The following is a 14,265-nucleotide window of genomic DNA, read 5'->3' as shown; positions in this document are numbered from 1 at the left end:
GCAGAGATGTTTTCTCACCAAAAACACCACCCCTGGCAGGACAACCCAGAATCAGAAGAAATCTCACAAACATGGAGCTCCTCTGTGAGGAGCAGGCAGTTTGTGTTCCACATCAGGCTCCTTAACCCTTGGACCTGCACCAAACAGATGAGCCCCCAAAACATGTGATTGGAAGCAACAAAGCTTATGTCCAGGAGATTCAAAATGCTATAATGAACACAACTTTTCTTACTCTCAGGTCACACACAGTGTCACTCACCCCAGGCCCAGTGCAAAAGCAGCAGTTTGAAAGAGATTTGTCTGCTAATCTTAAATTGTCTGCCAGAGGGGCAGGGGCCTGTTGGGACTCTCCAGAGATGGAGACATTGGTGGGAACCATTTTTGTGCTCTCTCTCTACCTAGCTAGTGCTAGCAGGTGCACACAGTCACAGCACTCTCTCATTGCCTCATTAAAGCCAACAGGTGTGTCCTACCCCTGTTCTCTCCCACTATCCCACTAAAACCAGTGGGTACACCCTGGCCCCGTGCTGTCCTACTGCCTCGCTAAAACTTGCTGGCGCATACAGTCCACACAGGCACATGCAATTCACACTCCTTAAACACCTGGCTCTTGTGCCCAGATATTTTGTGTGTCTGGGCTGCAAAGAACTTAAAAAATCCAAGAGACAGTTCTTGGCAGCTGACCATCCCAGACCACTGCACAGATAGCAAACTGAAACACACCTCTGGTCTTCCTGTGAAGAAAGACTTATTTTTTTAAATTTTTTTAAATGTTTATTTTTGAGACAGAGAAAGACAGAGTACGAGCAGGGAAGGGGCAAAGAGAGAGGGAGAACAGAACTGGAAGCAGGCTCCAGGCTCTGAGCCATCAGCCCAGAGCCTGATGTGGGGCTCAAACTCATGAGCCATGAGATCATGACCTAAGCTGAAGTCAGACGCTCAACCAACTGAGCCACCCAGGTGCCCCAGAAAGGCCTACTAACTTGTTCTGGAGCTTCAGCTGGAGGGACAAGCTTTGGGTTTGCCACACATTAGAGATTATATAGAAGTGTCCTCTGAGAATGTAGGCTGGGGGATGCCTTTTTTGGGCTCTTCCTTGGTCTTTCTTGCAGCTTTCTGGTACAGGAAGTAATTTATAGACTCAACTGGAGTCCTGATTTTTGCAACAGTCACGAAGGGAACACTGCCAGATCACCTGATCTGGAGACCAGGGGGACTAACAACTGTGGTCCTGCAAGACTGTATATATTTACATACATTAAAAGCTGAGGCCTGAAATTCTGGCTTCCAATCAGCCTGAAGCTTTGTGCTGACTGAGATCCACCCCACTCTGAAACACTGACAGTTCTTGGCAAATCCTCAAAACCTAGGATCTATCAAGAATAAAACAGGCTGCTTAGATAATAACAAAGGCTTTAGGGAAAACCAAGAGTTAGGGAAATGTTGAATAATAAATTTCATCTCTTACACAAGGCCACTCTCTTAAGACTAGATATTTTATCTAAGAGATAGAAACAAACATACAGAGTCAAGAAAACAGAGGAAACAGAAGACTATGTTCCAAATGAAAGAACAAGATAACTGCCCCCCCCCAAAAAAAACCCTAATGAAATGGAGATAAGTAATGTACCTGATAAACATGCTCACCAAATGTGGGAGAAGAATGAATGAACACAGTGAGAACTTCAACAAAGGAATAGAAAATATAAGAAAATATAAGAAAATATAAGAAATATAAGAAAAATATAAGAAAGCTGAGATACAATAACTGAGCTGCAATATACACTAGAGCAGTTTGACAGTGATCTAGATGAAGCAGAAGAAAGGTTCAGTGATCTAGAAGACAAAGAAATGGAACTCACACAAAGTAGCAAAAAGAAAGAATTTTAAAAATTAAAAACAGCTTAAGTGACCTATGAAACAATATCAATAGGAATAGCATTCATATTATCAGGGGACTCCCAGAGGAGAAGAGAGACAGAAAGAGACAGAAAACTTATTTGGAGAAATAATGGCTGACAACTTCCTTAACCTGAGGAATGAAACAGATATCCAGGTCTAGGAAATCCAGAGAGTTCTAAATAAGATGAACCCAAAGAGATCTACACCGAAACACATTATAATTAAAATGTCAAAAGGTAAATGGGGTGACTGTGTGGCTCAGTCAGTTAAGCATCTGACTATGGCTCAGGCCATGATCTCACAGTTCATGGGTTTGAGCCCCATGTCGGGCTCTGCACTGACAGCTCAGAGCCTGGAGCCTGTTTCAGATTCTGTTTCTCCCTCTCTCTCTGCCCCTCTGTTTCTTGCACTCTGTCTCTCTCTCTCTCTCTCAAAAATAAACATTAAAAAAAATAAATAATAAAATAAAAGGTCAAAAGTTAAAAAAGGAATCAAAAGCAGCAGAAGAAAAACAACTTGTTACATAAAAGGGAGCCCCATAAGACTCTCAGAAGATTTTTTAGCAGAAACTTTGCAGCCAAAAGGAAGCAGCATGATATATTTAAAACACTGAAAGGAAAAACTTCCAACCAAGACTACTCAACCCCACAAGGTAATCATTCAGAATCATTCAGAAATACAGTAAAACCTTTGTATGTGAGTATTTTGGAAACACTTGTAATCCAAAGCACTTGTATATCAAAGTGAATTTCAAGAACCTTGGTTCAGTTGTGATCATGTGACGTTCGGCATCACATACTACTTGTGTTGCAAGACATTGTTCGTTTATCAAGTCAAAATTTATTAGAAATGTTTGCTTGTCTTGTGAAACACTCATAGAACAAGTTACTTGCAATGCAAGGTTTTACTTTGTGTATATATATATATATATGTGTGTGTGTATATATATATATATATATATATATATATATATGTTGTAATATGTAAAACCATTGTAACCACAAGGCAAAAGCCTTTAATAGACACAAAAGATAATGAGAAAAAAATCTAAATACTAAAGAATAATACTAAATAATACTAAAGAAAATTCTCAAACCAGAAGGGGAGACAGCAAGAGAAGAAGGAACAAAGAGGAACTACAAAACAGCCAGAAAACAATTAACAAAATGTTAGTAAGAACATACTTATCAACAATTACTTTAGATGTAAATGGACTAAATTATCCAATCAAAAGACATAGAGTGGCTGAATGGATTAAAAAAAAAAAGACAAACAGAAGAAAAAACCTCCCAACTATATGCTGCCTATAAAAGACTCTCTCACTTCAGATGTATGGATAGACAGAAACTGAAAATGAAGGAATGGAAAAAGATGCTTCACGCAAATGGAAACCAAAAGAAAACTGGCTAGTATAAATACTTATATTAGACAGAAGGGATTTCAAAATAAAGATGGTAAGAAAAGACAAAGAAGGTCACTACATAATGATAACAGGGTCAATTCAAGAAGATACAGTAGTCCACACTTATCCATGGTTTTGCTTTCTGTGGTTTCAGTTACCCATGGTCAATCACAGTCTGGAAGCAGATGATCCTTCTCCGGCTACATCAATAATGGCCTAATGCTACGTCACAATGCTTATGTCAGTCACCTCACTTAATACAATCATGTAAGCATTTTAATCTCACATCATAAGAAGGGTGAGTAGAGGGGCACCTTGGTGGCTCTTTCAGTTAAGCATCTGACTCTTGATTTCAGCTCAGGTCATGATCTAATAGTTCGTGGGTTTGAGCCCTGTGTTGGTCTCTGCACTGACATCACGGAGCCTGCTTGGGATTATCTCTATCCATCTCTCTGTCCCTGCTCATGCTCTCTCTCTCTCTCTCTCAAAATAAATAAATATTTTTTTTTAAATTTAAAAAAAGAAGGGTGAGTATAGTACAAGATATTTTGAGAGGGAAACCATATTTACATAACTTTTATTATAATATTTTGTTATAAATGTTCTGTTTTGTATTAGTTATTATTGTTAATCTCTAACTGTGCCTGATTTGTAAATTAAACTTTATTATTGTTGAGTATGTATAGGGAAAACACAGTATGTAGGGTTTGGTACTATTCTCCATTTCAGGCATTCATTGGTAATCTTGGAATGTATTTCTCAAAGGTAAGGGGGGGCTACTATATAATATTTGCAAATATTTATGCACCCAAAATAGGAACACTTCAATAAATAAAGTAAATATTAACAAACCTAAAGAGGGAAATTCACAGCAGTACAATAATAGTAGGGAGTCTGAATACACACATCAATAGATAGATCATCCAGACAGAAAAGTCAATAAGGAAACATTGGTCTTAAGTGATACATCAAACCAGAAGGACTTAGCAAACACAGACCAAACATTCTATCCAAATGCAGCAGAATATGAATTCTTAAGTGCATATGGAACATTCTCCAGGATATATAACATATTAGGCTACAAAACAAGTCTTAATAAATTCAAGAAGATTGAAATCATATCAAGCATCTTTTTTTACTACAATGGTATAAAACTGAAATCAATTATAAGAAGAAAACTAAAGAAGTCACAAATATGTGGAGATTAAACAACATGTTACTGAACAACTAATGGGTCAGCAAAGAAGTCAAAAGAGGAACCAAAAAATACAAACAGAAAAATGAAAATGGAAATAAATCACACCAAAATCTATGGGAGGCAGAAAAAGCAGTTCTAAAAGGGAAGTTTATAGCAATGCAGGCCTACCTCAAGAAACAAGAAAAATCTCAAGTAAACAATCCAACTTTACACCTAAAGGAACTAGAAGAAGAAAAACAAAGCACAAAATTAGTTTAAAGAAGGAAATAATATAGACCAGAGCAGGCATAAATGATAGAGACTAAAACAATAGAAAAATCAGTGAAACTAAGAGCTGCTTCTTTGAAAGGATAAATAAAATTGAAAAACCTTTAACTAGAGTCACTAGAAAAATATAGGGCACAAATAAATCACAAATGAGAGAGGAAAAGTTATAACTGATACCAAAGAAATATGAAGGATCATAATAAACTACTATGAATAATTATATGCCAACAGCTTGGACAACCTAGAAAAACTGGATAAATTCTTAGAAACATACAACCTTCCAAGATTGAATAATAAAGGAATAGAAAATCTAAATAGACTGATTATTAGTAAGAGCATTGAATCAGTAATCAAAAACCTCCCAACGAATACCAGCTCAGGATCAGACACCTTCACTGGCGAATTTTACCAAAACACTCAAAGATTTAATATCTATTTTTCTCCAACTTTCCAAAAAAATTGAAAAAGAGGGTATACTTTCAAACTCATGTTACAAAGCCAGCATTACCCTGATACAAAAAGCAGACAAAGACACCACAGAAAAAGGCAATTATAGGCTAATATCCCTGATGAACATGAAAGTAAAATTCTCAACAAAGTATTAGCAAACAAAATTCAATAATATATTTAAAAGTTAACAGACCCTTATCAAGTGGGATTTATTCCAGGGATGCAAGATTTGATCAGTATCAACACATCAATCAACATGATATACCACATTAACAAAAATTAAAGATAAAAATCGTATTCTAGCTCAAAAGATGCAGAAAAAGCATTTGACAAAATTCATTCATTTATGATAAAACCTGTCAACAACACAAGTATAGGTGGGATGTACCTAAACATATTATAAAGACCATATATAACAAGCCCACAACTAACATCATGCTCAATAATGAAAAGCTAAAAGTTTTTCCTCTAAGATCAGAAACAAAACAAGAATATCCACTCTCACCAGTTTTATTTAACATCATATTAGAAATATTAGCCAGAGCAATTAGGCAAGGTAAAGAAAGAAAATGCATCCAAACTTGAAGAGTAAACCTGTCACTATTTGCAGATGACAGTATTTTATGTACAGAAACCCCAGAAGAACCCAGCAAAAAAAATGTTAGAACTAATACAGAAATTCAGTAAAGTTGCAGTGTAAAAAAATCAATACAAAAATCAGTGTGTTTCTATATACTAACAATTAACTGTCAGAAATTAAAATAAAAATAATCCCATTTACAACTGCATCAAAAATAACAAAATACCTAGGAATAAATTTAACCAAGGAAGTTAAAAAAGTTAGTACTGAAAACTGTAAAATATTGATGAAAGAATTTGAAGAAGATACAAATAAATGGAAAGACATTTCAGGCACATGGATTGGAGGCATTAATATTGTTAAAATGTCCGTATTACTCAAAGCAATCTATAAATTGAGTGCAATCCTTATCAAAAGTTTAATGGCATTTTCCACAGAAATTGAACAAACAATCCTAAAATTTATGCAGAAGAACAAAAGATCTTGAGTAGCCAAAGTAAAATTGAGATAGAACAAAGCTGGAGGCATCACACTCTCTGATTTCAAACTATATTACAAAGCTGTAGTAATCAAAACAGTATGGTAGTGACATAAAAACACACCTATAAATCAATGGAACAGAATATACAACCCAGAAACAGCCCCACACATATATGGTCAGTTAATTTACAACAAAGGAGGCAAAAATATATAGTGGAGAAAGAACAGTCTTTTCAATAAACGGAACTGGGAAAAACTAGACAGCCACATGCAAAAAAATGAAAGACTATTATCTTACCCTATGCACAAAAGTTAACTCAAAATGGATTAAAGACTTGAGTGTAAGACCTGAGACTATAAAAATCCTAGAAGAAAACATAGGCAGTAAGCTTTTTTGACATCAGTCTTGGCAGATGAGTTTTTGAAGCTGACCCCAGAAGCAAATTCAACAAAATAAAAAATAAACAAGTGGGACTACATCAAACTAAAAAGCTTTTGCACAGCAAAGGAAACCATTAACAAAATGAAAAGTCAACGTACTGAATGTGAGAAAATATTTGCAAATAATGTATCTGATGAGGGATTAATATCTAAAATATATAAAGAACTCATACAACTAAATAACAACAAAAAAATCCAATTTAAAAATGGGTGAAGAAGCTGAATAAACATTTTTCCAAAGACATACAGATGGCCAACAGGTACATGGAAAGATGCTGAATCTCACTAATAATCAGGGAAATGCAAATTAAAACCACCATGAGATATCACCTGATACCAATCAGAATGGCTAGTATCAAAAATAAGAAAAACAAGGGTGCCAGGTGGCTCAGTCAGTTACGTGTTTGACTCTTGATTTTGTCATGAGTCAGGATCTCATGGTTCATGAACTCAAGCCTCACATCAGGCTCTGCACTGACAGCATGGAGCCTGCTTGGGATTCTCTCTCCGCCCTCTCTCTGCCCCCTCCATTGCTCATGCTTTCTCTCAAAATAAATAAATACACTTAAAAAATTTTTTTTAAATAAGAAAGAACAAATGTTGGCAAGCATGTGTCAAAAGGGAACCATAAGTTTCCCTTTTGGTTGATGGGAATATAAATTGGTGCAGCCACTATGGAAAACACTATGAAAGTTTCTCAAAAATCAAAACTGGAAATACCATGTGATTCACCAATTCTACTTCTGAGTATTTATCTGAAGAAAACAAAAACACTAATTCAAAAATATATATGCACCTCTATGTTCATTTGCAGCATTATTTTTAATAGCCAAGGTATGGAAATAACTTATTTATTGATGGATGAATAGATGAAGAAAATGTAGCATATATATATATATATACACACACACACACACACACACACACAATTAAATACTACTCACCCATAAATTTCAAGAATGAAATCTTGCCATTTGTGTCAACATGGATGGGCCTTGATAAATTATACTTGATCTTAACCAAAAGGCCAAGGTGCAATAAGGATGGGCCTTGAGAGTATCATGCTAAATGAAGTTAAGTCAGAGAAAGATAAATACCGTATAATTTATTACATGTGGAATCTGAAAAACATAACAAAGCAAAACTCATAGATACAGAGAACAGAAAGGTGGTTGCCTGACCTAGAAGGAGTTGGGGAGTGGGAAAGATAGGTGAAGGGGCCCAAGGGGTACAAACTTCCAGTTATAAAATAAATAACCCACAGGTATGTAATGAGCAGCATCGTGACTATAGCCAATAATATTGTATTGCGCATTTGAAAGTTGTTAAGAGAGTAATTGTTAAAAGTTATCATTATAAGAAAAAAAATTTTGTACCTTTATGTGGAGATGATATGTATGGTTACTAGACATTGCAATCATTTCGCAGCATATGCAAATATCAAACCATTATGTTGTACACCTGAAACTAATATAATGTTATATGTCAATTATATCTCAATTAAAAAAAAAAACCTGTAAGTCAGACAATAGACCTGACATGTTATTTCCATGTTAATAAACACCTGGAAATATCTTTTTTTTAATGTGGAAATAAAATGTCCAATTGATTGCTTTCTGTCTTTTCACAGATGAACATGGCTGCAACAGAACTCAGAGGGCCCAGCTGAGGGCAGCCATCATTCTCTTCCTCTCCTGCTTTTGTCGACTCTGTGCCAATAACAAGCTCTCTGTCAGGAGGCTGCAAACAGCTGGGTCAGAAATCAGGCAGGGTCATTGCACACTCAGGCCTTAGGTTTCACCCACTGGTCCCCGCAGTGTTCTGGGAGGGACACTCCTTGATCTCTCTATGCTGTCACCCGGTTCTTCAGCACAGTTGGCACTGGGCCTTTGCAAACATTCTAATTTGATGCATAATTAATATAACAGTGATTCAAGGCAGAGAGGCTTCTGGGACTAATTAGTGACCTGAATCTCCATGGTAGCCTGCATTCCATTCTTATCAGTGCCGGGAAGAGCTGCACTCTTAGAAATAATCAGTCTCCCACTTATTACTATGACACAGCCAAAAGGCAAAGATCATTTTTCCATCCAGTGTGCAAAAATTCCATCAGTGTGCAATCATCTCCCATGGGGACTTAACTTCCCCTGGAAGAGTCTCACTAAATTAGTCCCTCATGAACTTTTAGGTTTCCATATGGGCCTGGGGAGATCTTATTGCAGGTGAAGAAATAAAGACGGTCAGCAAGGGCTCACTGACCATCCACAGAATGGACAGCATTGTTCTGGTCTTGGAGCTGGTTTGAAGGAAAATAAAGCTTCAGCTCTCTTTCCAAATACTTTGCAGTACAATAATGGGACACAGAGTGATGAGAATGAATGACCTTGTACTGCTGCTGTTCCTAATATGTTTCTGTGGATGCATGGGTCCAAGTGTCCCAATCAGACACAGAGGACCTGTTCAAGGTCAGACTGAATTCACTCCAGGAAGAGAGATGGCATTGTAGTGGCCATCAAAAACCCCCATCAAAAACCATTCTATTTCCAGCTCACTTGCCCAGGCCTGGCATGATCTAGACTAGGGGTCAGTAAACTGTGGATATGAATCATGGGCCAAATCTGGCCTTAACCATTCATTTAATTCATATACATATGGTCCATGACTGCATTCATGCTGCAATGGCAAAGTTGAATTGTTGTGACAAGGATCATATGACCCACAAATTCTAAAATATTTACCAATTTGCCCTTTGCAAAAAATGTCTGCTGATATCTGGTCTGGGCCATCAAAAACCACCCAGCAAGTGGGCAACCTCAGCTTTAGTCTTAGTTTTTAGGATTCCTTTTGGAAGAATGAGAAATATCTTTAACATGTATAACTTTCAGCTTCATGATCACAGTGACTAAGTGCCTATTTATTACCTTCCTGGGTAGGTGACTTCATATTTCTCAAATTTTATTTATTTAATAAGCACTTAAGTGGTACTTACTGTATGTCAAACACTACTCTAAGCACTTAAGACATCACGTTTCATCTTTACAATCACTCCATAAGGTATTACTATTACTCCAGTTCAAAGATGAGGAAACTAAGGTGCAGAAAGGTTAAGTTGCCAAAAGTTACATAACTAGCAAGTGACAGGGCCATGATTTGAACTCAGGCAGCCTTGCTCTTCAGTCTGCTGTTACCTATGTCAATATAAACTTTTCTGCACAGTATCCATGGGAATATAGTGGGATAACCCTGATTAGCTACCTGCAAGTAGAAAATTCTCTTCAAGCTTTTATTTTAAAATGCATGCGAGGGGCGCCTGGGTGGCTCAGTCGGTTAAGCGGCCGACTTCAGCTCAGGTCACGATCTCGCGGTCCGTGAGTTCGAGCCCCGCGTTGGGCTCTGTGCTGACAGCTCAGAGCCTGGAGCCTGTTTCAGATTCTGTGTCTCCCTCTCTCTCTGCCCCTCCCCTGTTCATGCTCTGTCTCTGTCTCAAAAATAAATAAATGTTAAAAAAAAATTAAAAAATAATAAATAAATAAATAAATAAATAAATAAATAAATAAAATGCATGTGAGTCTCCTGGGTGGCTCAGTCGGCTAAGCATCTGACTTCGGCACAGGTCATGATCTTACAGTTTATGAGATCGATCCCCACATCAGGCTCTGTGCTAACAGCACAGAGCTTGCTTGGGGATTCTCTCTCTGCCTCTCCCCAACTTGTGCTCTCTCTCTCTCTCTCTCAAAATAAATAAATAAACTTTAAAAATAGATTAATAAATCTCCCCTTTTTCAAGATAACTGCAACCACTTTCTCCCTGTATCTCCACTAAAAAATAATAATAATAGGGGCATCTGGGCGGCTTGATCAGTTGAGTGTTTGACTTCGGCTCAGGTCACAATCTCGCAGTTCATGAGTTTGAGCTCCACTTTGGGCTCAGTGCTGACAGCTCAGAGCCTGGAACCTGCTTCAGATTCTGTGTCTCCCTCTCTCTGCCCCTTTCCCACTCATGCTCTGTCTCTCAAAAATGAATAAACATTTAAAAAAATTTCTAAATAAAAAAATAATAATAAAATAAAATACATGTAAATAGAAGCACCTGAGTGGCACAGTCAGTTAAGCATCCAATTCTTGATTTCAGCTCAAGTCATGATCTCACAGTTCTTGAAAGTGAGCCCTGCATCTGCTCTGCACTGGTAGCCTGGAACCTGCTTGGGATTCTCTCTCTCCCTCTCTCTCTGCTCCTCTGCAACTCATGTGCATGCACTCTCTTTCTCTCTCAAAATAAGTAAATAAACTTTAAAAAATAAATAAACAAATAAATAAAATACATGTGAATATTGCACTATATTTATCTTCCAGTACCCTCTAGCATAAAACCTGTACCCCCTGGGATGTGGGCATTCCATTTTGAAAGGCATAGCCTAATTTATTTTTGCAATAGATTGTTACTATACCCAATTTCACCATTACTACACTCATTTATCTGACCAAATCTAATGGTTTGAACACTTTTTGTTTTTGATCAATAGACAGTTTTTAAAAGAAAATTGTATACAGAATATATAACAGAGGTAATTCAGACTTGGGAGCTTCTAAATTTCTTCATTGGGAGTCTTCACCAGGGTCTTTGGAAAACCTTGCACTCATTCATCCTTCTGGAGCAATGCATACTAACCATGCTTCCTTTCTTACATGACAGTCCTTCAAATGTGCTGAGAAAGTGATCATGTCTCCTCTAATATCTCTTACCTGAGAAAAATAAAGCTAGTTCCTATAATCATTCCTCATAGGATGAGCTATCACACTCTCCCGTGCACTCTAATTAAAATAGGTGCCAGAACTGGATATAATTTTTCAGGATTGGGACTATGCAAAGAGACTTTAATGGAAAGCATTTATTTATCAGATCTGGATATTCTATAAAGGGGGTTTATGGCAGATGGTATTTTCCAAAGATGGATGCAACAATAACTCTCATCCTATTTGCTTTTCTAGAACTTTGCCACCCTCCCGTTAAATGGTGGGTCTAATTTTCATTCTTCTGAATCTGGGTGGCATTGTAGCTCACTTGTAACTAATAAACTGCTGAGGAAGTGACTTTGTGTGACTTAAGAGGCATAGATGGCAAAGAGCAGCCTCCACCTTGTGAGTTAGAACACTGTGCTAGAACACCAAGCTACAATTCAAGTGATCTGACTGCCCTGAAACCACCATGCTGTGAGGAAGCACAAAGTATCCCATGTAGAAAGACCACATGGAGAGGCCCTGAGACTATATGCAGAGAGAGAAATGTCTGGCCAGACTCCAACTGCTCCAGTCACACCCCCTCCACTGTTCCAGTTTCAACCACCATTTGATTACAACCATATGAGTGACCCCAAGACAGAATCACCCAGCCAAGTCCTTCCCAAATTCCTAAGCCACAGAAACCATGACAGATAATAAAATGATTGTTGTTGTTTTCAACCACTAAATTTCGACATGATTTGTTATGCAGCAGTAGAGAACTATAACAAGGTCTTAGCATTGATCCTTAATCTGAAGGGCACAAGGTCTGAAGTCAACTCCTCAGAGAATTCTGGCACTATTTATCTCTTTTTATTTGGAGGGTTAGAATCCCATCTCACCTAATAACCTACAGAGAGATTTCACAAGAGGCCATAGAAAGACTGCTGAGACCAAAGCTCAAGACTGAAAATAAAATCAACTTGATGGGTAATATTAAAAAAAAAATCTATGTTAGTATTGCTCAAATATATCTCAATAACATATGTTGATTGGAGATACATATTGCTTTGGATTGAATTGTGTTTCCCCAAAATTCATATGTTGAAACCCTAATCCCCAATGTAACTATATCTGGGGGCATATTTAAGATGTAATTATGTTTTAAAAAAAGATGTAATTAAGCTTAAATGAGGTCAAAAGTGTGGGCCTAGGGGTGCCTGGGTGGTTCAGTCAGTTAAGCGTCAGACTTCAGCTCAAGTCATGATCTCATGGTTCATGGGTTCAAGTTCCATGCCAGGCTCTGCTGACAGCTCAGAGCCCGGAGCCTGATTCGGATTCTGTGTTTCTCTCTTTCTCTGTTCATCCCCTACTCTCTCTTTCCCTCTCTCTCTCTCACAAAATAAATAAATAAATAAATAGATAAATAAATAAATAAAGATTTTTTTTTTTTTAAGTGTGGGCCTAAATGCAATAGGGCCTTACAAGAAGAGAAAGCTCGCTCTCTCTCTCCCTCTCTCTCTTAGTGAGGACTTAGTGAGTAGAAGACCCTCTACAAGCCAGAAACTCTCACCAGAATCTGACTATGCTGGCACCCTGATCTCAGATTTTCAGTCTCCAGAATTGTGAGAGATAGGTGTCCCTTGTTGAAGCCACCCAGTCTAAGATATCCTGTTATGGCAGCCGAGCTGGCTAACATCCATGTATGTTCTGTATATTACTTAGATAATTAGATTGATATATACATATATATAACTAAACAATAAAGAAAACTAGCATCCTAAGTAAATTGATTTGCAAGCATGGCCACTTTAGGCTCCAAAAATCCTCAAAAAACAAAGATTAAACCATTATCTGTCATATAGATTAGCTATGCCCTTTAAGCTTTTCCTATACAGTAGCCCCCACTTATTTGTGGCTTCAGTCACCTGCAGTCAACCACAGTCTGGAAGCAAATAATCCTCCTTCTGAAGTAACATCAGACAGTCAATAGTAGCCTAACACAATGTCACAATTGTCTATGTCAGTCACCTCACTTCATCTCATCATGTAGATATTTTATCATCTCACATCATCACATGAAGATAGGTGTGTATGGTACAAGATATTTTGGGAGACAGAGAGAGATCACATTCAGATAACTTCTATTACAGTATAAGTTATAGTTGTTCTGTTTTATTATTAATTATTGTTAATTTCTACTGTGCCTGATTTATAAACTAAATTTGATCATAAAAGTGTATGTTTAGGGAAAAAACATGGTGTATATAGGGTTCAGCACTATCATGGTTTTGGGCATCTACTGAGGGTCTTGAAACATATCCCCTATCAATAAGGGGGGGAGCTACTGTATATTTTGAACATGTTTATTGTAAAACCAGTCATGGTATAACTAGCTATGTCATAATTAAAATGTGTTGTAAATATAATCCTACAAATTTAGATGGAAACTTAAAGTTTATTCAACTACACCTATTAATCAGAGCCTCTTTTGTAACATTCTCCAAAGTTGGTATGGTAATATTCAACCCAGATCTCATGGACTACCCAAATCTTCAGTGCTAAATATACTACTGTCACTCAGAATGGATAAAAGTGCACTGAAATGGGCACTCTGATACATTTTTTATAGGTTTGTAATTTGATACAATCTTTTAGGAAGAAGATTTTATTATGTCACTCAATGGTATTAAAAAGGTTTACGGGGCACCTGGATGGCTCAGTCAGTTAAGCGTCCAACTCTTGATTTCAGTTCAGGTCATGATCTCATGGTTTGTGAGATCAAGCCCCGCATAGAGCTCCACACTGACAGTGCAGAGCCTGTTT

Source organism: Prionailurus bengalensis, chromosome D1 (genome assembly GCF_016509475.1).
Source record: "Prionailurus bengalensis isolate Pbe53 chromosome D1, Fcat_Pben_1.1_paternal_pri, whole genome shotgun sequence".
Lineage (NCBI taxonomy): Eukaryota > Metazoa > Chordata > Mammalia > Carnivora > Felidae > Prionailurus > Prionailurus bengalensis.
Note: the sequence above shows the minus strand (reverse complement) of the source record.